Source organism: Myotis myotis, unplaced genomic scaffold, assembly GCF_014108235.1.
Source record: "Myotis myotis isolate mMyoMyo1 unplaced genomic scaffold, mMyoMyo1.p scaffold_m19_p_19, whole genome shotgun sequence".
Taxonomy (NCBI): Eukaryota; Metazoa; Chordata; class Mammalia; order Chiroptera; family Vespertilionidae; genus Myotis; species Myotis myotis.
The window spans coordinates 15,629,709-15,655,286 of NW_023416323.1; positions in this window are offsets into that span (position 1 = coordinate 15,629,709).

Genomic DNA, 25,578 nt, shown 5'->3' on the forward strand with positions numbered 1-25,578 from the left:
AATGGTGATTTCTGTGTTTGAGTAGTGGGTTGTCCTTGGAAAGCATGTTGACAAAGGCACCTGCCTTGGATTTTGAACTAAAACAACAACTTCAGAGATGTTTTTGGCCCAAGGATTCCTGCTCAATGCATATTTGTGCTCTAAGACCTTAAACATGTGCCCTAGTTCAGAAAAGGCATAGGACTTCCTTTGGGCTCTCTTGTGTGACTTGAGTAATTCTACTTCTCTGAGCCGCAGTTTCCACATTTGTAGACTGAGGAGACTACTTGGGCTTTGCCTGCTTGCCAGGAGTATACTGAGGGTCACATGACATAATAGATGCAAATGTGCTTCACAAACTGTAAATGTTTGGATGCTGGAAGGTCATGTATAGGTGAGCTCTGTGGAGCCTTCCCTCTGTTAGATGCTTGTGTTCAGTGCTGGCTTTTAATCCCAAATGACCAGGGGAGAAAAGACTTGAAAGCCAATGGGATTTGAAACTGATTCAAGGGTTCTACACACTTTCTAGTGACAGGCTGGCTCTTATTATGCACAGGCTGTGATATCCTGTGTGTTTCTGCCCTCATCACATAGGCTCATTACTCATCACACAGGCTGATCACTCATCACATAGGCTGTGTGATGGTGTGCATACTCGCAAAGTGACATTGTGTGGGGTTGTGGGAAAGATGCCTGACAAATTATAGAATCTAATTCTTCATTTCTAGGATGAATTATAGCAATCATAATAATAGCTTCCATTTACTGAATGCCATCGATGTACTAGTCACTTTACATATATTAACTTCAAAGTACCTATTTTACAGATGAGGAACTTGTGGCTTGAAAATGTCAATGAGAAGGGACTTTCTTGAGGTCACAAAGTTTGGAAGTGGCAGAATAGGGAGTGGGATTAATGCTTTCTGACCCCAGTCCATGTCCCCTTTACGACACCAGGATGGTTTAGATCTGGTTTTTGTTTTCAGCCAGTCAACCAAACAACTAACCAACCAACCAATGAACATCTACCCACCCAACCAATAACAACTAACCAAGAATTAGTCAACTAACCATCCATCCATCCATTCATGCAAATAATCGACCAATTATTAATAACCTCTCACCCAAACAATAACAACTAATCAAGAATTGGCCAATCAATTAATCATCCAACCAACCAACCAATGAACAACCATCCACTGGACCAATAGCAACCAATCAATAATTATCGAACCAACGGACCAACCAATCAGCTAATCAACAAGCTGGTACCAATGAACCAAAAACGTACATTTCTGTCAGTCATCTGCTCAGCACTGAGCTTTGGGATGGAGAGAGCTTATTGTCCCACTTCAAAGAATTACTGGTCTGTGGGAAAGCAAGGGTCACTGTCCTCCTATCACACCACCGCCAATTGTTTGTTCAGCGTCTGCCTCCTCAGCTGGATTGGAACTTCTCTAGAGTCGGGGTGATGCTTAGAGCCCAGAACAGGTGTAGCACTTCGTTGGCTGGAATGGAGGTGGGAGGCTCAGTAACTATGACACACATGCACACAGAGATGCACATGCATGCACACACACACACACACCATGGAACAAGTCAGAACATGGTGGAATGAATGAAGGAGCCTCATTCAGAAGTGGCTCAGCTCCATCTCGAAGGCTCTGTGTAACAGGGAGGTTAGACGACCTTCCGGCCTGCAGAAGTCCCTCCTGGTGTAGCGGAACAAATACTTGCAGGGAAGCTGCCTCCTGCTGAATGCTCTCACCGGGCTCTGTTCTGGACGGGGAGCGTGCTGTGGCGGAAAGAGCCTGGATTGGGGTCAGGGGTCTGAGCCCAGCTGAGCCACTAACACCTTGGGTGGCCTCAGACGGCTGGCCTCAGGCACCCCCTTCCACCCCCATTTCTTCCTTTTATGGAGGAGGCCACCAAAGCCCCAAGACCTGAGTTCGCCCCTCTCCAAGGCCCCTTCCAGCTCTGGCATTTCCAGTCTTTTCTGGCTCCTCATTAAGAGAGTATTTTCATTTTCCAATCCACATTCCAGCTTCCTCCCGCGAGCCTCAACCCCTCTGGCAGGGGAGCGGGCACCATGTGAAAGTCTCTGAAGTGCACACAGGGAACCTTGCCCCATCTCCCACCAAAGGGGCCAGGGGCTCATTGGCAAGCATGGCTGCATCCGGGACCAGCCCCTCGGACGTGCGCTCTGGGCCAGGGAGCCCGGTGCTGCCGGGAAACGCACCCGTCTCTTCATATCTGTTACAGGCCCCGCGGTTCACCGTCTGCTCGGAAATTGGGTAAGTGTTTTCTTACCCAAACTTGAGTAACCGCCGTTGAAATGTATGGTTGGAAAGTCTTGGCTCTCAGAACAGACCACACAGTGATTCGCCCAGTGAAACTCAATGCCCTGGGCTCGCTCGGCTTTACCTAAGACACCGCTGCAGGAAGAAATGGCTCTGGGGGGATGAATGCCTTCCCATCCGTTTCTGAGGGGTTTATTAGTTGGGGGAAACGCTGAGGATGGCGGTGTCACTCTGTTTCTTAGCCCAGGCCTGACTTTGGGCAGAAGGGCAGGAAGAAGATCCCAGAGAAAGAGAGAGAGAGAGAGAGAGAGAGAGAGAGAGAGAGAGAGCGAGAGAGAGAGAAGACAGAGAGAGAGAGAGAGAGAGAGAGAGAGAGAGAGAGAGAGCGCGAGCGAGCAGGCACATCCCTGGGGCCCGGCCTCGAGGCTGGCGGGGCCGCCTGATGCCTGTGCTCAGTGGGAGCTGCAGGCGGTGAGATCCCGGCTGGGCCCGCCGGGTCCTGTGCCACATGCTGGCAGGCTGTTCCACACCCAGCGCGGGCCCCGTTTTTAATCAGCCTCTTTCACCCGCACAAGCCAAGAAAAAGCTGTAAAGTCAGGAGGAACGCTGGCATCTGTTCCGCGCCTCAGAACAGAGCCGATATTGTCCTGCTTTCCAGTTCTCTGCGGCCCTCATTCCTGTTGACCACACAAATGGTTCCAATCAGCGTCCAGAGGCTCTCCGCGGCGTTTAAGAGGTTTGCGCGCTGCATTCTCGGGTCAATTACCCTCCAACCTTGGACGTCACCTTCCCACCCACCCTCTCTGGTTGACACAAAAGGGAAGATGAGGCGTAGATTGGAAGTGTGTGCACAGGCGCCCACCCGCTGGCCTGCTTGTACCCTGGATAGATTTTAATTTTCCATGAGCTGAATGCCCCACTGAACAGCCACCACCCCTGCCCTAGGGGACACCCAGGGAAAGGCCGTGAGGGCTCTGGGTTATGTGTGGAATGTTGGCTTGGATGGTCCTCTCCTTGGAATTTGGGAGAGAAGGTTCAGGACGGGCAAGACTGCATCTCACCGCTCAGGTGATCCTGACTTGTTAATGGGGCCACACCCGCCTTTCTATGTTGTCCCCCGGGGCGTGGGCAATTCCTGTGTCATTCACCCTCTGCAGAGGGCACAGGGCCCGAAAGCCACTGGGGAGTGAGGATTTTTCCGTCTTCATCGGAGAGCCTCGCATCTAAGGCCTTTCATGCCAAGCTCCCAGCGAGCAGATTAACAAGGCAGAAAGGATGAGGGCCTCGCTGCTACCTAACACAGTCGGATTAATTGACCTGGACTAGGAAGTCAAATTCTACAGCGGAGGACTGACCTCCGACCCCCAAGCCCGCAGGAAGAGCAAGGACACAGCCATGCTCAGCGACCCTCCCTGGATCTGAGACTTAAAGTCTGCTTTGTTCTCGTTGAGGTAGGAAATCAACCTAGGGACCCCCTCATGGGGAGACAAACACGTGGCGACGTGCTGGACGCTGGCTGGTTGCCAGGTGTGGTGTTAGGGGGCTCCATGGTCCTGTCTTATTCTAGTCTGTAAGTTCCCTTTTCTGTTGGGGAAAGAATGCCGAACTCTGATTTCCCACAGTGCGTTCAGCCAGGAGGGGAACTGGGGGGTCAGAGAGGGGCTGGTGGTTTCCATCCCGCCCTCCACCCCTCCTTCCATCTCCATCCTCGGTCCCACTGCTCTGACTTGGAGAACGAGGTTTTCCAATGTAGCTTTGAAGTTATCTAGCAAATGTGCCCATGGCCCCCAGGCTTGAGATTGTATCCCCGAGGGGAGAAAGATCAAAAATCTCCACTGTATCTATCACAAGGGTCAGGGGTCATTTTTTCTGTAACATCATCGTTCTCCCCGCTCAGCATCCTCCTCCTCCTCCTCACCACCATCCTGACCATAGGGGAGGATGGGTCCCACGACCTGTGTGCCGAGGGCGGGACTGGAACAAGGAAGCTGAGATCCCAGCTCACCTCGACAAAGGGTTGTGTGACAGCCAGACTGCCGTGCCCTCACTTGCCCATAGCAGCGGGCAGGTAACAAAGGATTGGAATCTGGGGCATAGGAAATGCGGTGTGGTGAGACTACGGCGAACTGCCTGATCAGATCCAAATCGTTACAAAACAAGGTGATGGCCGAACAGCCTACCACGGGGAGTGCAACCAGCTGAGTCTCAGTTCACCCACCAGCCTGAGAGGGATTTTCCTCAGATTTGTGAGTTCCCTGATCCAGGGCAGGAGGCACAGAGGCCTTGTGTCAGGAAAGGAGAGGCCACTGGCTGCAGGGGGAAGGGTGCAGGTTTTGGAATCAGACAGGCGCGGGTTTGAGTCGCAGCCTGCAATGTTGGCATGTCAGCACCTTCTGAGCTGCAGCCCCTCCTCTGGAAAAGGGCAACCACATTGGCTCCGGCCCCAGCGCACATGGCCATCCGGAGGGCTCGGGCGACAGCTTGGAGTGCACCAGCTCCGTGCCCTGCGCGTCGGAAGTGCTCAGGGACGGCTGGCTGTTACTGCGCTTGGTGTCAGAGGATTAGCTGCTGAGACACACTGACGTCTCTCCACCCTTTCTCCTCTTACTCATACAATACTGCACGCACACAGTGACACACGCTGAACACGCTCACTCTTTCTCCTCCTTCAATACACACGCTCACATACACACGCATGCACATGCTCTCATACATTCGCACACCCTCACACACATACACATTCATCACACGCACCTTCACACACACGCACAGGCACACATCACTTTCAATCCTGCACCTCCTGTCATCTGCCCGGCCCCAGGAACACCCTGTAGACCACTGTGCCGAGCATTCCTGGGGAAATCATTCCGTCCTCTTATTCATACAATACTGCGCACACGCTGACACACACTGAACACACTCATCTCTTTCTCCTCCTTCAACACACACACCCAGACACACATTCACACGCTTAAATGCACACTCACACACACATCTCTTTCTCCTCCAGAAGATGCCTCATGATATCAGTGCAGAAGAATGAACTCAACCCAGTGGCTCTTGGGGGCCAAACTTTGACCCAACAGTTTGCTGGCTCTGGGCCTTTCTGAGTAACAGACCCACCCCAGCATACCTTGCCTCAGGCCACCCAGTCTTTCCCTCCCTGACAGGAAGCCTGTGGGTGGGCTCCCTCCCATTGGGCTGCCCACACTAGCCAGCTCCTCCCCGTCATTGTTAACCCCTTCTGTGATGGCAGAACCAAGGAGGGAGTGCCTTCTCTCATCCAAGGCTGCGATGGACCCCAGCCTCTCCCCTGGGGGCTGGGTAAGAAGCCCAGTTTCCCCAGCTCTGACTGGGTCTCCTGTGAGTACTATAGGCTTGCTTGCGCATTGCAAGCCCTCAATACATACTGGTTGAATAGATGTTTCCCCTAATAAGCAGGCTGGTTCACGCCTGGACCTCTCAGTATCATGGGCATGCTGTGGGCAGCTGTTGATTTTGCCAACTCTGCATCCTTCTCCCCTTCGTTCTCCTTCAAGGAATCGCCTTCCCTCCACCTCCAGCACACCTGGTCCCGGGGGCACAGACCAGGTTAGCAGGGGAGCACTCCCTCCTGTCAAGCACAGGAATTGTTTGGAGATGTCTTGTGACCCAAACGAGTCCAGTGAGAGCCCTCGATGAGGGTCTGCTGCTGAAACGTGGCAGACGAGACACGCCCTTTGTCCTGGGATCTCCAGGCTACGAGGACGGGAAGGGGAGGCTGCACAAAGCGCCGGCCATTCCAGCAGGAGAAGCTACCCCGTCCCAGGGAAACAGCACAGAGGAAAAGGCGGAGGGAGGGAGACCAGGCCCTGGCGCTGCTGAGCCTCTTGGTCCACACTCACTCAGCACGGACTCTCTAGTTAGGAGGAGCAATTTAACGCCCTGACTGGAGTGAGCCAGCTCACAATGGCTTTTGTTGTCTATGATCCGAAGAGTCTTAATGAACACAGGCCGCAGGTTGAGAGATGCTTACAAATCTACTCAAAAGTGCTTAGAAAGTGTGATTTAAAACCAGAAGTTTAGAAAAAAGGCAAAAATAGTCACAACAGCTGGCATTCACTGAGGGCTTTGTCCTAGGCTAGAAATTACACACAGGTGTATTTTTTTAAAATTATTATACAAATGTGAGTAATTTATTTATTTATTTATTTATTTAAAATAAAAATTCAATTACAGTTGACATTCCATGATATTAGTTTCAGGTGCACAGAATAGTGGTCAGACAATCCTATACTTTACCAAGCGATCCTCCCGATATTTCCAGTACCCACCTCGCACCCCAGATGGTTATTACTATATTATTGACTATATTCCCTATGCTGTACTTTACATCCCCATGATTATTTTGTAATTTTCAATTTTTACTTTTTAATCCCTTCACCTTTTCCAGCTGGCTTCCCAGTCCCTCCTATTTGGAAACCTTCAGTTTGTTCTCTGTATCTATGAGTTTGTTTCTGTTTTGTTTGCTTATTTTGTTTTTTTTAGATTCCACATATAAGCAAAATCATTTTGTGTTTCTCTGAGTTATTTAGCTTAGCATAAAACCCTCTAGACCCACCCATGCTGTTCAAAATTGTAAGGTTTCATTCTTTTTTATGGCTGAGTAATATTCCATGGGGGTGTATGTACCATATCTTCTTTATCCAGTTGTCTATTGATGGGCACTTGGGTTGCTTTCATATCTTGGCTATTGTAAACATAGGGATGTGTATGCTACAATAAACATAGGGATGTGTATATTTTTTTCTAATTAGTGTTTTGGATTTCTTAGGATAAATGCCCAGAAGTGAGATTGCTGGGTCATGTGATAGTTTTATTTTGAATTTTTTGAGGAACCTCCATACTGTTTTCCATAGTGGCTGCATCCATTTGCAATCCTATCAACAGTGCACCAGGGTTACCTTTTCTCCACATCTCTGCCAACACTTATTGTTTGGTGATTTATTGATGATAGCAGTTCTCATAAGGTGATATCTCATTGTGGTTTTAATTTGCATTTCTCTGATGACTGGGATGTTGAGCATCCTTTCAGATGTCTATTGGCCATCTGTATGTCCTCTTTGGAGAAGTGTCTATTCTGGTCCTCTGCCCATTTTTAAATTCTATTGTATTTTGTTTTTGGTGTTAAGTTGTATGAGTTCTTTATATATTTTGCATATTGATTCCTTATCAGAGTATCAATGGCGAATATATTTTCTCATTCAGTATGTTGTCTTTTCATTTTGTTGATGGCTTCCTTTGCTTAGACAGGATTTTAAATATTTTTCCTGAATAAGTCATTAAAACCACCCTCTGTTGTGCACACGATTCCTCTATCTATCTATCTATCTATCTATCTATCTATCTATCTATCTATCTATCTATCTTCATCATCATCATCATTGCTAAGGGCAGAATGTTTGTATTTCCCCTGATTCATATGTTGAAGTCCTACCCCCATTTGATGGTATCATGAGGTGGGAAGTAGATAGGTTCAGATGAGGTCATGAGAGTAGAGTCCCCATGATAGGACACGTGTCCTTACAAGAAGAGGAGGAGAGACCAGGCTCACTCTTTCTGCACCACGTGAGGACACAGCAAGAAGGTAGCCATCACCTGGTCTGTGTGACTCAGTGGTTGAGCGTGGACCCATGAACCAGGAGTTCACAGATTGTGGGCTCCTTCTCCAGTGGGGGGCGTGTAGGAGGCAGCCGATCAATGATTTTCTCACCATTAATGTTTCTACTAGTATCTCTCCCTTCCTCTCCATTTCTCTCTGAAATCAATAAAAATATGTTTTAAAAAGAAGGCAGCCATCTGCAACCCGTGAAGAGGACCATCACCAAGAGCATGATCATGCTGGCACTTTGATCTTGGACTTTCCAACCTCTAGAACTGTGAAGAACAAATGTCTGTTTTTATGCCACCCAGAGTATGATATTTTGTTATTGCCACCCAAACTGGGTAAGACAGTTACCACCAGCAGCTGCTGCAGCATCACTGTCACCATTATCATCATCACCACCATCACCTTCACCATCACTATCATCATCTCCATCATCATCAGCATCAGCATCATCTCCATGACTCAAGCTTTGCGTATTTTCACAAGCATACATTCTATTTCAACCCTCTGCTCCCTTGCTCCGGAGACCCCTTCAGCCTGATCACCTCATGTGGGAAGTGGTGGAGGGAGTGGCTGCAGGCTGGGCCCTGAGGTGAGGTCGTCCACATTCATTATTGCCTGCATCCCTTGGGCAAGTGGTGTAGCCTCCCGAGGCCCTGGTGTCACTTAGCATGGATGTCTAGGGGGAATGATAACAGGATTCTAGGCTAAGTGGAGACACTGACTTTATGATTATGAAGTCATGTGTGCACAGCTGTGCTTTTCCTTGTTTCTCCTGGGTCCCCTTTCCACTGAGCGCAGGAAGATCCAATCTGTTGTAAGGACTCAGTCATATCTGGTTTAAGACTCTTCTGTTGGAGAGCCAGAGCCTGTGCATCCCTCCTCCTTTCTTTATAACCAGGGGCACCTGATTTCCTGCTGGGGCTTACACAGCCTTCTAACGTAAGGGGTGGCCTGGCCTGTTGTTCTCTGTCTTCGTTGGTGTGCCCTAAATGTACCTGTAGAGGTATTTTTGAAGTGACACTCACATAGTCATTTTAAAAGACACTCACAATGTTGTGCAACCACTGCCTTCATCTAATTCCAGAATATTTTCATCTCCCCAAATGGAGACCCCGTGCCCCTTACGCAGTCACTCCCTATTCTCTCCTCTCCCCAGGCTCTGGCCATCACTAGTCTGCTGTCTGTCTCTGGATTTACCTATTCTAGACAGTGCATAGAGATGGAATTTGTGGTTATTCATGACTGGCTTCTGTCACTTGGCATAATGTTTTCGAGACTCGTCCACACTGTAGCACGTGTCAGGGCTTTGTTCCTTTTTATGACCGACTAATATTCCACCGTGTGGACAAACCACACTTTCTGTGTTCATTCTTCTGCTGATGGACATGTGGGCAGTTACCACCTTGTAGCCATTGTGAGCACTGCTAACGAACATTCATGTACGTGACTTTGTTTCCATCGTGGGGGGTATATACCTAAGAGTGAAGTGCTGGTTATGTGGCACTTCTATGTTGAACTTTTGAGGAGCTGGCAAACTTTTTCACAGTGACTGAGTCACCTTACATTCCCACAAGTAACATGCAATGGTTCCAATCTCTCCACATCTGCTGCGATTCTTCTGCATGTTTTATTTTGTAACCATTTAAAACCCACACATCTGTACTCAGCTGGTTGCCGTAAGCCTTGCGGGGCTCAGGGCGCGGGGCTCGTTGGGCTGCGGAGTTCAGGTGTACAGGCTGTGCACTGCACAATCTCAGGTGCCATCACAGACTAGTCATTGTAGATGTGTACCTTTGTTATGCCAATTTTGCAGAAAATGGCAGCTAGGTGTCTTTGAGACGGGGTGTCTTTTTCAAATTTGCACAGGGTTCCACCTGGGCGGCTGTGCAGTAGGTTCTCTAGACCCCCAGGCCCACCTCCCATTCCCCCCTCCTGCTCCAGAGGGCCCGGGGCCGCACCTTTAGCCACCATCCATCTTGCTGTTCTAATAATTCCATTATGGTTGGTCTCATAGCACATTCCCCTCACATCCCTTTCTCCTCCATCTACCCCCCCTTCCCCTAGCACTTGGTTCAGAGCTCTGACTAAAATTTAGGAGAGCTTCCATCTCCATGGCATTTGCTTAAAGAAAAATGCTTTCCAAAACTCATTATCTCTTGAATTCCCCTCAAGTCTGCAAGGGGAGAGAGCCAGACTGTGCATCCCTGGGAACCTGCACATTCTTGGACATGATCTAATTGGACCACCCCAGCAACCCTACGAGCAAAAAGGGATTTCTATGCACACTTTGCAGGCTAGGAAATGAGGCTCAAAAAGTTAAATGGGCCATAGTGGATTTGGCTCAGTGGATAGAGTGTAGGTCCGCAAACCGAAGGGTCCCAGGTTTGATTCCAGTCAAGAGCATGTACCTCAGTTGAAGGCTCAATATACGGCGCTGTTGGGGTATGTGCTAGAGGCAACCAATCAATGTGTCTCTCTCACATCAATATTCCTCTCTCTCTGCATCTCTCCTCCTCCCTTCCACTCTGTCTAAAAATCAGTGGAAAATGTCCTTGGGTGAGGATTAACAAAAAGAAAAGGTGAAATGGCTTGCTCAGAGCACCCCAGTGAGGAATACTGATCCTAAGTAACATCCATGGAGTGTCTACTGTGTGCCAGGAGCTTTTGTAAGGACTGGTTCCCACGTATTTCTATGCGGTATCATCCCCATTTTACTGATGAGGAAAGTTGAGGCACTTGAGAGGGTGGGTGATGGGCCTGAGGTCTGACTGCTACAAAGTGCAGATCCTGCTCTCCTAAACTGCATGCCGGCTAATGGATCACTCTTGGGTGGTGTGGTGTGGAGACACCATGGAGAAATTCAGTTTCATTTTAGGATTTATTTATTTATTTATTTATTTATCTATTTATTTAATTAATCCTTACCCAAGGATATGTTTTATTGATTTTTATTTTTTATTTTTATTTTTAAAAAATATATATTTTTTATTGGTTTCAGAGAGGAAGGAAGAGGGAGAGAGAGATAGAAACATCAATGATAAGAGAGAATCATTGATTGGCTGCCTCCTGCACGCCCCCTACTGGGGATCGAGCCGCAACTCAGGCATGTGCCCTTGGCCGGAATGGAACCTGGGACCCTTCAGTCCTCAGGCCGACGCTCTATCCACTGAGCGAAACCGGCAAGGGCTGTTTTATTGACTTTTAGAGAGAGAGGAAGGAAGAGAGAAACATCAATCTGTTGCCTCCCGTATGCACTCCAATCTGTTGCCTCCCATACGTACCCAAAACCCAGGTATGTGCCCTGACCGGGAAAAGAACCCACAAACTTTTGGTGTATGGGATTCACTCCAACCAACTGAGCCACCCGGACAGGTTGTAAGCTTAGTGTCTAAATGTGATTTAAGCTCGAGGGGAGCCCTGGCCAGGTTCCTGCATTGAGAGAACATTGAAAGTTGATCCCGAATGTTTGATGAATGTAACGGACACAGAAGGAAGATGTATCCGGTCTGGCTAATAAGTGGGGACTCTTATTGGTTTTAAATTTTGCAGCAATGTCATCTTTTTTAATCTCCCAGTAAGCTTGTACTCTGGAAGGCTGGCAAAATGCAGCATTCTGAGTCTTATGTGAGGCTTTTTACATCAAACTTCTGCTCTTGTTCCCTGGGAGAGGGTGCCCCTGGGTGCAGAGTGCTTGCTGACACAGGCTCCCCCACGACCTTTGGAGCAACCCTGGAAGTGGGATGAGTCGCTCATCCCACCAAATACAACAAGCACGTGATGGGGATTGGACACGGCTGTGCACAGTGGAGGTGAGAGGCTAGGTGCTGCCCTCCTGGTGCTTGCATTCTTGTCTGGGAGAGAAGGACAGTCGAAGGGGACGGAAACAGTTTGGAGCACAAAGGCCTGGTGGGAGTCATCAGGACACTGTGCTAAAAAGTGACCGGAGTCGACATTCACTTTGCTGGGAAGGCGCCTCTGAGGACACTGGCATTTGCATGACAGGAAGGGATCAGCCATAAGGAGCACCTGGGAACAGACTCCCAGAGAGGGAACAGCATGTGCAAAACACTGTGATGTGATGTGCTCTCCCTGCTTTACAGATGGGGAAACTGAGTCTCAAAGAGGTAAGGCTACCAGGTGCCGGCTTGGACTTAGGTTTTCTGTTTCCAAACTGGGGCCTTCTACCCAACCTTAGGCTGACTCTGCCTTGCGGAGGGTCTGAACCACAAGGTCTAAGGTCCAGATGCAGCCCTATTGAGGGCTTGGCCAGGAGGTTCTAGAGGCAGAACCTTTCCTCAAAGGGCACCAACCCAGGGAAGGGCCTGCCTTGGAGCCAGCGTCCCTCCTCACAGACTGGGACAGAAGCCATTGAGGATGTTTGTGCGTGGACGGTTTCACCTCATGGCGTGGAACTGCATGGTCCCAGGACGTGGGACACTCTTCCACATTAGGGCGAAGGAAACATCGCTTACTTTTTCTGACCATTTGAGCAGTGGTGACTGGGGTGGTGCCACCCCCAGTGTTGTTGGCCGTGCACGTGGTTGGATGTTTTGGGCTCGGAATGATGGGAGGAGCTCCTGCATTAAGACCCAGGGCCCAGGAGGGCAGAGGTGCTGCCATGCATGTGGTAGCTCTACGTGGCTCTGCATCCCACCCACGATGGCGGGGGCCCGATGGGAAGCAGCGGGTTGGGGGTTTCACCCGCAACGCGGCCTCCGCGGCACATGTGTGCTGCAGCCTGGGAGGCTCAGAGCCGCCTGGGGGTTAACAGCGCCCCGGCTGAGCGCTCACATCTCCGGAGGGAAACGACCACGAGGCCTCTGGCCAGGCTCGGATTTCCCCTTTCTGGTAGAACCGCTCCCTCGCTGGGTTTGCTTGGGTTTCTCCTCCATGCTGTTAAGATTCCTCAGGGTGTATAATTACTACCTCATTCCAGGTTCAGGACTAAATTGGCTGAGCACGAGAATTATGGTTATGCCGTTTCCAGCAAACGTGAATTTTCTCCATTTTGCACGGGGAGGCTCTCTCCCCCGTCTCGGAACACCAACTGAGGCAGGGTCAGGGTCAGAGTCACATGGTCTGGCGACATTTCATTAGCACAGGGTCTCGAGCTGGTGGCCACAGAGCCCTGATGCTGACCACTCCTTTCTACCTTAATATTTTTTTAGCAATTGACATGCACTGCAATCAATTGTGACTGTGTTTGTTGTACGGCTCTAAGGATGTTAACGCCACTCCAGAATCTCAACGTGCGACCCTGTGCAGTCACACTGTCCGCTGGAGCCCCGATCAGGTCCCCAGGCTGACCATTTGGTCTCCCAGAACGCCGTATCAGGGAATCGCAGAGTATGCAACCTCCAGAGCTTAGCAATGGATTTTGCTCCGCTAACGGGCCCACTTCCTGCCGGAAGCTCTGTTAAGACCCTTCATCTTGTCAGGAGGGCCCTGAGGGAGGGCAGGCTTTTCCTGGGCATCCCATTCCTATCTTAGTTTCAGATGTAGATTTAAACTGCCTGCCCTTGCCAGCTGTGAGGAGGCTGGTTGGAGCCCAGCCCAGGCAGCCAGGATGCTCTGTGAGGTCATGCGGGAGCTGAGACCACGGGGGCCCAGGCTTGGTGCTGTGGAGCGCCTCCTCCCGGACCCACCCACCGGGCCTCAGGTCAGGGCTGGGCTGACGAAGCATCTCCCGGAATCATGCTCTCAGGCCCACGCCCGGCACCCGCTGAGCCCGGGAGGGGACGAGGGGGTGTGTAGGCCCTCCGCCTGCCCACACCCAGCTCCCACGGTGCGGGTCAGGTCTCAGTGCTGGGAGGGGAGCAGGGGTACGAGGGAGGTCCTGGCAGTCTCCAAGCACCCCTGCCGCTAAGCTGCATTCCAGGATGAGGGAGATGTTCTCTTCAGCAGGAGACGTGGCAAGAGGAGGTTTTAGTGGGAACAGAGTTCAGGACCCGGAGCTGTCCCCGAAACAGCAAGACTGGGGAACCCAGCCCCGGAGGGGGTGGGGTGGTGGGAAGGGGCCTTTGGGAGTACTCCTTAAGTGTTGAATTCATCCAGAGCTACTCTAGCTCCCCCCGTATCAGCTGTGGGATCTCAGCAAACTACACGTCATTCTGCAACTCCATTTTCTCATCTGTAAAATGGACCATTGAAAGTTGTTGAGAAGCACAGAATGGAAAAGTGTGTCTGTTAAACAGGCTTGGTCAGGGCCCTTCAAGTGCATGGTCAGTGACTGGCTCCTCTGCCCTCTTCGGTTTCCTTGGGGCTACTCAGGTGGCCTGTGGAACTCTCTGATCGCTGGGGCTTTGTGAGTGGGTACCATAAGCTGTGACATCTGACACCCTCAAAGAAGTCTCATGAACCCCACCAGCTCTGAGTGAGTAGTTGGAAGAGGGGCCTGGCTGTTTTTCCTAATTCTATCTGCTTCACCATTAACACCCCTATTCCTGCTGGTCCCCTTTTCCAAAGATGCCCTTGAGGTCCAGCTGTGAGGTCACAGAGGGGTCCCCACAACAAGGACTCTGGCTGCTCTGCCCATGGCTTTCCCTTTGCTTCTGTGTCCTCCTTGATGCCAGGCTGCACTGTGGTTTGCAGGTCTGATCATGGAATCTCAGAGATATCGAGCCAGGCACACGGGGCTCACGGAAGGGAACAGAATATGCGGATTGGGAGTTCCCACTCCATCTGTGGGAAAAACACATTCACAAGCAACAGAATCCATCACATGCTACAGGAGGAAGCAGTGGGGACAAGCCTAGAAAACGCAGTCAGGTAGACCTGGGCTTAAATCCTAGTTTTGCATTTATTAGCTGTGAAACCTTGAGCAAGTTGCTTAACTTCTCTGGGTCTGTTTCTTCATCTGTAAAATAAAGAGAGAAATAATCTCAAATGCAAATTCAAACCCCAGTGAGGTGCAGGCATTCCTCACCCTCGGATTGATCAAGATCCAGGAGTTGGATAACTCGCAGTCTTGGTGATGAGACGCGGAAGTGGCCATTTTTATACACTGCTGGTGAGAGGGTACACCGAGACCATCTGCAAAGAAAGTACTTTGGAAATACCTATCGGAATGTAAAATACACATATTCATTAACCCAGCAATTCCAGTTCTAGAAATTTATATACTAAGATTACACGCATACATAGATGGGATGATTACGAAGATATCAATTTCAGCATTGTTTTTTTTTAATTCTTTATTAGTTAAGGTATTACAAATGTGTCCTCATCCCCCCGATTAACCCCCATCCTCTTTCCCCCCACCTCCACTCATGCTCTCATCCCCCTGTTGTCCATGTCCATTGGTTTGGCTTGTATGCATGCATACAAGTCCTTTGGTTGATCTCTTCCCCTTATCCCCTTCCTCCCCTACTTTCCTTCTGGGGATTGATAGTCTGATCGCTGTTTCTCTGTCTTTGGATCTGTCCCTGGTCATCAGTCTATGTAGTTCTCTATAATCCACAAATGAGTGAGATCATGTGGTATTTATCTTTCTCTGACTGGCTTATTTCACTTAGCATAATGCTCTCCAGTTCCATCCATGCTGTTGCAAAAGGCAAGAGTTCTTTTTTTTTTTTTATTGCAGCATAGTATTCCATTGTGTAGATGTACCACAGTTTTCTAATCCACTCATCTGCTGATGGGCACTTAGGCTGTTTCCAAATCTTAGCTATGGTGAATTGTGCTGCTATGAACATAGGAGTGCATATATCCTTTCTGATTGGTGTTTCTGGTTTCTTGGGATATATTCCTAGAAGTGGGATCACTGGGTCAAAATTGAGGGTGAAATCAGGAGCTAAGCCAGCATCACCCTAATACCAAAACCAGATAAAGACAACACAATGAAAGAGAATTACAGGCCAATATCCCTCATGAACATAGATGCCAAAATCCTCAACAAAATCCTAGCAAATTGGATCCAGCAGTACATCAGAAAGATCATACACTATGACCAAGTAGGATTTATCCCAGGGATGCAAGGATGGTACAATATCCACAAATCAATAAACATGATACATCACATAAACAAATTGAGAGAAAAAAACCCACATAGTCATATCAATTGATGCAGAAAAAGCATTTGACAAAATCCAACACCCTTTCTTGATAAAAACTCTCAGCAAGATAGGAATAGAGGATCATACCTCAACATAATAAAAGCCATATATGACAAACCCACAGCCAACATCATAATCAAAAACTAAAACCATTCCCCCTAAAAACAGGAACAAGACAGGAATGCCCCCTCTCACCACTCCTGTTCAACATAGTACTGGAAGTACTAGCCGTTGCGATCAGACAAGAAGAAGAAATAAAAGGCATCCAAATTGGAAAAGAAGAAGTAAAGCTGTCCTTATTTGCAGATGACATGATACTGTACATAGAGAACCCTAAAGACTCCATCAAAAAATCATTAGACTTAATAAATGAGTTCGGCAATGTAGCAAGATGCAAAATTAATGCCAAGAAATCCATGGCATTTCTTTACACCAATAGTGAACTTACAGAAAGTGATACTAAAAAAGCAATCCCATTTACCATTGCACCAAAAAAATTAAGATACCTAGGAATAAACTGAACTAAGGAGGTAAAAGACTTATATGCGAAAAACAACAGGACACTGAAAAAATCATTGTTTTTAATAGTAAAAAAGGAAACATCATAAGTTTCTATCAGTAAAACATGCATTAAGTAAGACAGCTTAGTGGCACCGTGGAACAGTATGTGGCTGTCCACCAGATGAGGCAGAAATGTGTGTGCGGATGTAAGCGACCTCCTCTTCGCAGGCCCTTCGAGGCCCCGTGCTCCTGCGTGCTCCCGCAGGCCCTCTCACTTCCCATTTCGGTGGATGGTCCCTTGCACACCAATCACACCCCATAGGACCCTGCACGCCCTTTTGTTCTGCCTCAGGGGTTTGTCCCCAGCTGCAGCCAGGCCGGGTGGGGAGATGAACTCCCAGGAGCTGGCCCTCCGTCCAGGAGGAGATGGGAGTCAGTCCCTGCTTCCTAGCATGTGGAGGAAAATTCAAGTAAAACCCAGAAAGTCCCCCCAACCCCCACGCCCCCGAAGCTCTCAGCAGGGCTGAGTCCAAGCCGCCCGCAGAGACGGTCAGCTCAGGGAGCGGTCCAAGCAGGAGCCCAACACAGGTTCGCCAAAGTGAGCAAGTTGGCCATGAACTTGTTTTCAGTGCATCTGTTTTTATGGTGATTTTCTATTTATGGCAAGGGATGCAGGTCTTTTATTGTTGATAACAACACAAAGCTTCCTTTTAAGATATACTTACTGCCGCTTAGAAAGGTATGAATGCGTGGAGCCAGTCACAGGCCACAGAGGGCAGGGTTCCTTTTAGATGGAATGCCCAGAGCAGGCACATCCACAGACAGAAAGCAGACGGTGCTGGCAGGGCTGGGGGAGGGGCAGGAGGGGCGTGAGTTTTCCTTGTGGGGCGATGAAAGAATTCGGAAACGTGATGGTTGCCCAACATCCTGAATACACCTAATGCCACGGAACTGTACACTTTACCATAGTTAAAGTGGCCCGTTTCACATTAGGGGTATTTTACAACAACAAAAACAGCATAGGAGCGGGTGGGTTTTAGGATGTAAGTCACTAACAGAGTAACTGGCGCTTGGGTCGGTGCGCTGCCCGGGGCAGGAGCGATCGGCTGAGGCTGGGCGGACTGGGCGGGCACCTCGGGAGGGGTGCGCTGGCCCCTGGTGCCCGGCCGTGCCAGCCCTGGCTGTGGTTTCGAACTGGACTCCCTTTGATCTCCTCGCACGGGCCCTGGTTGTTGTCCCAGGGAGCCCTCGCTGTGAAGCCCAGTCTTGAAGGTCGGCCCTGCCGCAAGCCAAGCGCAGGTCAAAGAAAACAGGATTTATTTCCAGGGAGAAGCCAAAACTATGTTTGCTGTAACATCAGGCATCAAATGATGATGTGGTCCCCCCGCCGTGGAAAAATACTTCCATCTCGTTTCGTCTATTAATAACGGCGGTCAGCCCGTAAAAATTAACGTGTCAACTGCCTCGGAGCTGAGCTATCTCAGGGGCCTTTGATCGCTCGCATCGCGGCTGCTGGCCCCCAGAAATGTTTTCACTCCATATTTTCCCTTGATGGGCTTGCAGGAAGGTAATTAAATTATTAAAACTTTAATTGCCTTCCTGTATATAATTATCGCCTGTTAAAGGACACTTTTTATTCACGGGCTGAAAAGCCCTATTTTTTTTTTCTCACTTTTTCTCCCCAGAAATGACCTTGCTATGCGTGTTCTGCACCATTAATAGGTTGTGGGATTTTTTTTTCTTTTCTGCCTTTAATATTGGTCAGTTTGAAATGGTGCTTTTTGACTTTGAGGATGAAGATGACGTTGCCTTCTCAGTTCAGTTCAGGGGCCACCGTCACTTTTTGTCCATCCGGGGCTCTGTGTTTCCTGGAGGCACATTCAGATCCCTTCACTCATTCCTTCGTTTTACAGACAAGCAGGAAGCTCAGAGAGGAGCCTGACCAGCCCTCAGTCACACAGGAGACAGGCAGCAGGGACTCAGCCCGGTCTGCTCTGGGGGAGTAGAAAATACATTTTACCACTTACTTTTGACCTGCACGTGAAGATCTTTGTTTGTTATGCTTGTCCTTAATGTCCAGCGGGTGCTATCTCTCTCTTCCAATGATCTCTTAATGTCGCCCTTGCCATCTTTCCGATCCTTAGCCAGAGGGAGCAGGCGGGGAGGATCACAGCAGCGACAGGGCCCGGGACACTTTCAAGAATCGTCGGAGCGCCTGGACTGCAGCGAGAACCCACGTCAACATGATCAAACCCAAAGCCTGCTTTTGTAACAGCTACTTCACAACACCTCCCTCCTTATCCGGAAATAGAATTCACATAGCATAACCCACCTACAAACGCAATGTCAAAAACCGTGCCGTGATGCTTCTATAGAGGCGGGGAGGAGGGGCAGTTACTATTGAAAGTGTTTTCCTGTGTAAGTGCTCAGGCCTGCCCGCACTAGAAATCTCGGTGTCCTCACACGCTTCTGCCCCCTTATCGTGACTGAACTCGGGTGTGAAAGAGGATACTTCTCCATGGCGTATTGTCCAGCCCTTCTTTTCCTACCTGAGGTTTTTGAAAGAAGGACTAAATGTATTTGCTCAGAGACCCGGAGGCTTGCCAGCGGGCGGCAGTGCGGAGTGCTGCTCAGACCCGTGAGGGCACACCGGCTTGCACTGAGCTTTGCTGGACAATTGCTAGTAAAGTTTCAAGCTAAGAAAATTCTGGTCTTCCCTTGATTTGCACGGTGGTAGCATTCTTGGAAAATTCGGGGCATGTTAAAATCATTTTAAAGAATGCTTGATATCTGTATGTAAAGAAAAAGTTATGTTCCGGGCTCGGAAAATTATAAAATGAACTTTCACCTCTAAGAATGTCAGAAGTCATCCAGGATGAGGCTATCTGGCCCACTGCATGATGGTAGTCGTTTCTTGCCCGCACCCCTCTCTCCTCCCGTTAATGCCCGTAGCGCCCACCACTGTTTCAACCAAATATGTGCCTGGTTTCTAAACACCCTCTAGACCAGGGGTGGGCAAACTTTTTGACTCGAGGGCCACAATGGGTTCTTAAACTGGACCGGAGGGCCGGAACAAAAGCATGGATGGAGTGTTTGTGTGAACTAATATAAATTCAAAGTAAACATCATTACATAAAAGGGTATGGTCTTTTTTTTTTTTTTTTTTTTTTTTTAGTTTTATTCATTTCAAATGGGCCGGATCCGGCCCGCGGGCCGTAGTTTGCCCATGGCTGCTCTAGACCAGTGATGGCGAACCTATGACACGCGAGTCAGAGGTGACACGCGAACTCATTTTTTTGGTTGATTTTTCTTTGTTAAATGGCATTTAAATATATAAAATAAATATCACAAATGTGAGTCTTTGTTTTCCTATGGTTGCAAATATCAAAAAATTTCTATATGTGACAAGGCACCAGAGTTAAGTTAGGATTTTTCAAAATGTTGGCACGCCGAGTTCAAAAGGTTCGCCATCACTGCTCTAGGCAGCAGTATCACCTTCGTGGGGAATTTCCAGTGTTACCCAGTGCCAAGGACGCGGGTGGTAGGAGTTTGCAGGTCAGGAATTGGGCAGGGTTCAGCTGGGTGGCTCTTCTGCTTTGTGTCACATCCACATATACCCAACTAGTGGACGGGCTGCTCTGGGGTCCACGTGGCTCAGCTCACATGTCTGGTCCCTGGGCGGGGTGGCTGGAAGGCGGGCTCGGCTGGAGCTATCAACTCCAGGTGGCCTCCAGAAGGGCAGGCTGAGTGTTGTATCGGCTCAGGGCTCCCAGAGTGGGTGTCCCGAGAAAGCACAGCAGCAGGAAGGCTTCTTGGATGTAGCTTTGGGCTTCCCAGCATGTCATTCTGTCACATTCCTTTGGCCAACATGTCCCCAGGCTGGCCTAGATCAGGACAGGGGACTTAGACTACCTTTCTGTGGGAGGAGAAGCAAAGACTGCAACCATCTTTAATCGGTCATCCTACCCCCCACCTCCCTGTTCTTTTAGGCTTTTGTCTGTAGAACATGGCTGATTTTTCCCAGTATGGCCATTTGGGGGCTGGGTCCCTGCAGATGAAAGGCACTGGCTAGTCCTTTATCCTAATATATAAAGACTCAGGGTCCATCACAACCTAAATGCCTGGAAGGATGACCGAACACCAGGCTAAGGTCCCGGCTGGTGTGACGGAAGTCAGTCCTGGGTCCTGGCTGTGCACAGCAGGAGTCAGTCCTGGGTCCCAGTGGCCTGTGGCATGGCGGAGGAGGGAGCTGTGGGAATGGAGCTATGCTGCCATCGGACTGACCTCTGGGTCCCTCCCCCCCAGCCCACAGGCCCAGGGAACCAGAGCCATGCTGCGATGGGACTTGACCCTACCCGAGGGGTCCCGGATTGTGAGAGTGTGCAGGCTGGGCTGAGAGACCCCCCCAAGTGCATGAATTTTTGTGCACCGGACCTCTAGCAATCTATAATAATAAAAGTGTAATATGCTAATTAGACTGGACATCCTTCTGGACAACCTTCTGGACGAAGCCAGAAGGGGCTGTGAGGGAAGCCTGGGTTCTGGGTGCCAGATGGAAGCTGGTGTGGCAGCTGGGGGAAGAAAGGCCTACTCTTGCACAAATTTCATGCATTGGGCCTCTAGTAGAGTTATAACAGAAGGAAAAGCCACCCACTTGCTGACTTTTCAAACCCAGCCTCAAGGCCTGCACTCACACTGCTGTGCTGCAAGCCAGTATCTCTGACCACAGGCTCACTGAGTGACCAGGCTAGTACCTAATGAAAGGAGTCCCATTGCAGAGTGTGGCAACTGCAGGGGATCTGGCCACATAGAGGTAATTTTCCTGGGGGCCCCGAAAAATAAGTACTCAGCTCACACCACTCTGCAGAAACAACGCCTTGCACTCTGGGTTGTCTCCCTCGGGAATCTGATGTGTCTGTGGTAGGGTTCAGGCCACCCAGGGAGCCCAGCGGACCCAGGGCCACCCAGGCACTGGGATGGGGAACCTTAGGCGGGGGCTGGGGATGCGTGGGGCACAGTAGGAGATTATTTTTAAACAGCTTTATTGAGATAAAATTCACCTACCATATAGTTCACCCATCTGAAATGTACAATTCAGTGGTGTTTAGTAGATTCATAGAGTGGTGCAGCCATCACCACTATTTAATTTCAGAATATTTCATCACCCCCAAGGCCTGTATCTGTGAGCAGTCACTTCTCCTTCACCTGCCCCCAGCCCCTGGCAAACACCACTCTACTTCCTGTCTTCTTGGATTTACCTCTCCGCAGCCTTTTGTGATGGGTGTTTCTCACTCAGCATAATGTTCTCAAAGTTCATCCATTTGTCGCAATGCCAGGACCTCATTCCTTTTCGTGGCTGAATAATACTCCATCCTGTGGCTAGGTTGCATCTGTTTTTCATTCATCAGTTGATGGACTGAGACATTTTGAGGGGTGACCCACCACTCAAGTGGGTGCCGGTGAGCAGCTTGCAGTGGACCCCACACGAGAGCAGAGCTGCCGAGGCCAGAACTGGGTCCCCACACACACGCGGGCCTTGCAAGCAGCTGCACTTTCCCCCGAAACGCTGAGGGAGGGGTACCAGCCAACATCCACACCCAGTGCTTACTGTTCACGCCTGGTCTCTACGTAGGCAGACGTGTGCCTCTCCCCCACGCCCTGTGTTTGAAATTCAAAACGGAGTGCTTGATTTTGGAGGATGTGAGACTCAGAAGGAAGAACAACATGAATTTTATTTGTTTTTTCCCCCATTGGTTTTTCATAAAAGTTGTTTTGAGAAGTGGGAGGTCATGAGATGTCTCTGTCCTCTGTCTCTCTCCACACACACACACACACACACACACACACACACACGCACGCACACCCGGCCCCCCATGCATGGGATGTAATTATGCAGCTCTGTGAGGGGCGTTGCTGGCAGTGGGGTCACAGGGCCAGCGGTTTGTGTGGGGTCTCTGCATGTCCTCAGCTCTCGACAGCAGAGGCCACCCACGTCACTGCTGGTGTGTCACCAGTGGCCTGATGTCATCCTCTGCCCCAGCCAGCAGTGGCACGGGTCCTGCCCGAGGTGCCTCCCGAGGGGCCCTGGCCTCACACACAGGGCTCCTTTCCTCCGGGAAGACAGCGTGCCCTCCAGGCCAGGAGCTGGGCTCACGCTGCGGGCGTGTGGGCGGAAAGCCTTTCACAACGGGAAAGGGGCTGGACTCGCCCAGGAGGGAGGAAGTGTCCCTCGCAGGGGCAGGGCCGTTTGGTCTCGAGGTATTATTTCAAAGGCCCCTGTTTTGAAATTATGAGACCACCAAAACAGCATGCCAGGGCCAGAAATGACTGTAAAAGGTAATAATGGTTAATAACTTGGCGTCCGCCCCATCATCTGAGCAGCCTGGTTTTGCAAACATAAAGGACAACATTGTAAGAAAATAGGAAGGCCACAGCGTGGCCCGTAAAACCATTAACCACACCATAACTACGTATTAAACGTGAGTTTTAATTCAATTTATAGCTTTAATAAGGGTCTTTGCACCAACTTAGGGGAAAGGAGAGCATTCGAGACTCGTAAAGCCACAGAAATATAGTGCTCTGAGCATCCTGCTATTTTTTATGATCATGGCAGCAACCTTGACCTGGGCAATCCTGGTAGGTCAAGCCTCAGTATTTACTGGGCGCTTCCAACACTTTTTTACAGGTCGCCATGTGCTCACATGTTGGGGTGCTCACACTTCCTGGGCTGGGCACTACCTCAGGTCGGCAGGCAGAGTGGTCCTCGCTGCCCTCCACGGGCTCCTGGGGCCAGTTGAGTGGTCTCCAAGGTCAGCTGTTCCTCCCAGGTGGGCCCTCCAGGTGCCAACCAAAGCTGGGCTTCCTCTTTACATGGGTTTTTGGCTTTGACCTTCAATCTTCCTCAGCAGACCCCACACGGTTTACTCTAGGGCAGGTCTCAGGAGTTATGGGAAGAAATATTTTCACTTCAGGTGTTGGAAACATGCATGTGTTGGTTTTCTCGGGCGAGCGGCCTCAGAGAAGCTGCCTGCAGAGTCACGAGACCCTTGTTTGCACCTTCTCCAGCCCAACCAGTGGAGCTAAGGATTGCCAGACACCATGAATTTCTATTAAAAAAATAGCCCAGCCAGTGTGGCTCAGTGGTTGAGCGTTGACCTATGAACCAGGAGGTCAGAGCACATGCCCGGGTCATGGGCTCGATCCCCGGTAGGGGGCATGCAGGAGGCAGCAGATAAATGATTCTCTCCCATCATTGATGTTTCTATCTCTCCTTCTCCCTTCCTCTTAGAAATCAATAAAAATGTGTTTTAAAAAATTATAACTTGCTTCTTTTTATCCCATAAAAACCACACGTTTTTAAGTAGAAAATCTAGGCCATTTAGAACATTACCTCTAAGAATATAAAAATCATGTGTGACCCAACACTTAGGGCTAAATCCTGTTAACGCGGGTCCTTTGGCCTTCGCTCTTTAGAGCACAGGTGCCCCTGTTTTACAGTAACGACAGCTGCCAGGCTGCTGCTTTCTGCACACCAGGGCCTGTGACAACTGCCTTATGTAACCTGGATCCTCGGTCCTGGAAGCTGCGTTGTGAGGCATGTGTTTAGGGACCCGTTAACTAGAGCCGGTGAAACCAGGAGGCTATTCAGGGTCACATGGGTGAGGTCAGGGTTTGAGCCCAGTTGTGTCTGATCCCAAAATTCATCCAACTGCCACCTCTGCTGATTCCTTAAATCCATGGCTCAAGCAGATCGGTCTCACACTTACTCATGTAAATGCTGCATTTACTTGTTCATTTGTCCCTGCGGCTTCATGGGGCAAATGAAGAAATGGATGGATGGACGGATGGATGGGTGGACGGATGGACAGATGGATGCATAAATGCAAGCAAGGGTGCATGCGTGGCATTTCCAAGCTGGGCCTCGGTGGGAAGCCCTAGGGTGGGTGGGTCACCATTTCAGACCTTTCACACCTGGACAGCCCATGGGTGCTCCTCTTGTCCGGAGAGTCCCTTCCACACCCTCTGGTCAGGGAGACTGATCCTGACGCCTGCTCCTCCTGGTGACCTCACCTGGGTGGCCCACCGCTGCCCTGAGGAGTAGGAGAAATCCTCCCTGGGTGTACACCCTCCCTCCCCAGGGCTCTGGACCCCGGCAGATTCCGGCCTGAGACCCTGTGTGCATGTGTTTATTTTGTGAAAGTTCTCTGTCTGTCCCTCTGTGCGTGGACTTACCCCGGCCCTTTATGTACTATGATCAGAGAGGGCATTTGTATTTTTTTTGTGGATATATCAATGAAATTGAAACAAAGAGGGATTTCTGATTAGTTTTCAGACCACGAGAAATCAACTGTCTGAAGCCAGACTGTCTGGATTTGGATCTTGGCTCTGCCTTTCAATACTGTGGGACCTTGAGGAAGTCACTGAACCTCTCTGAGTTTCCACGGCCTCATCTGTATAATGAAGATAAAAATTGTGAGGGCTAAATGTAGGACACATAGAATGGCTATTGTGAGTAATCACTAGTTACTCGTTAATCGCTAATATTGATTGCCAATGTTTAGTAATGATTATTTGTTACTAACAGTTGTAATGATTAACATTGTTATTTAATAGTAATATTATTATCCAAGTTGCATGGTAGCCTTTGGTGTATAATGTTTCCTTCCCAGCATTGGCTCAGAATAAATTTTTGGAACAGAAAGATACATCAACTTTCACTTGTAAACAGATCATTCAAAATGAGGAAAAGGAATTGTCTAGCTGTAGGAATGATGCTTCTGCAAGATGGTTAGCTCCCCCTCCTCTCGGCCCCTCCCCATCCCGCGGAGGCCCTCCCCCCTCCCTGCCTCGCCTTCGCCTTCACATCTCCAAGTGAAATCAGCCCTTTCCCAGGCCTCGGGCTTTCATAACTCATCTCCCAGGGTTTTTGTGAAAATAGAAACCTGTGTTTTCCAACGGATGACTTTCAGAAATCTGTGACCCTCTGTGGAGAGCCAGGCGTTCGCCTTCTCATTTCTGTGCCTGATACGCGTGAGGAAGGCTCCAGGCAGGAAAGCGGCTCCCCAAGTGGAGTGAGCGGAGGGGAAGGAGCCCC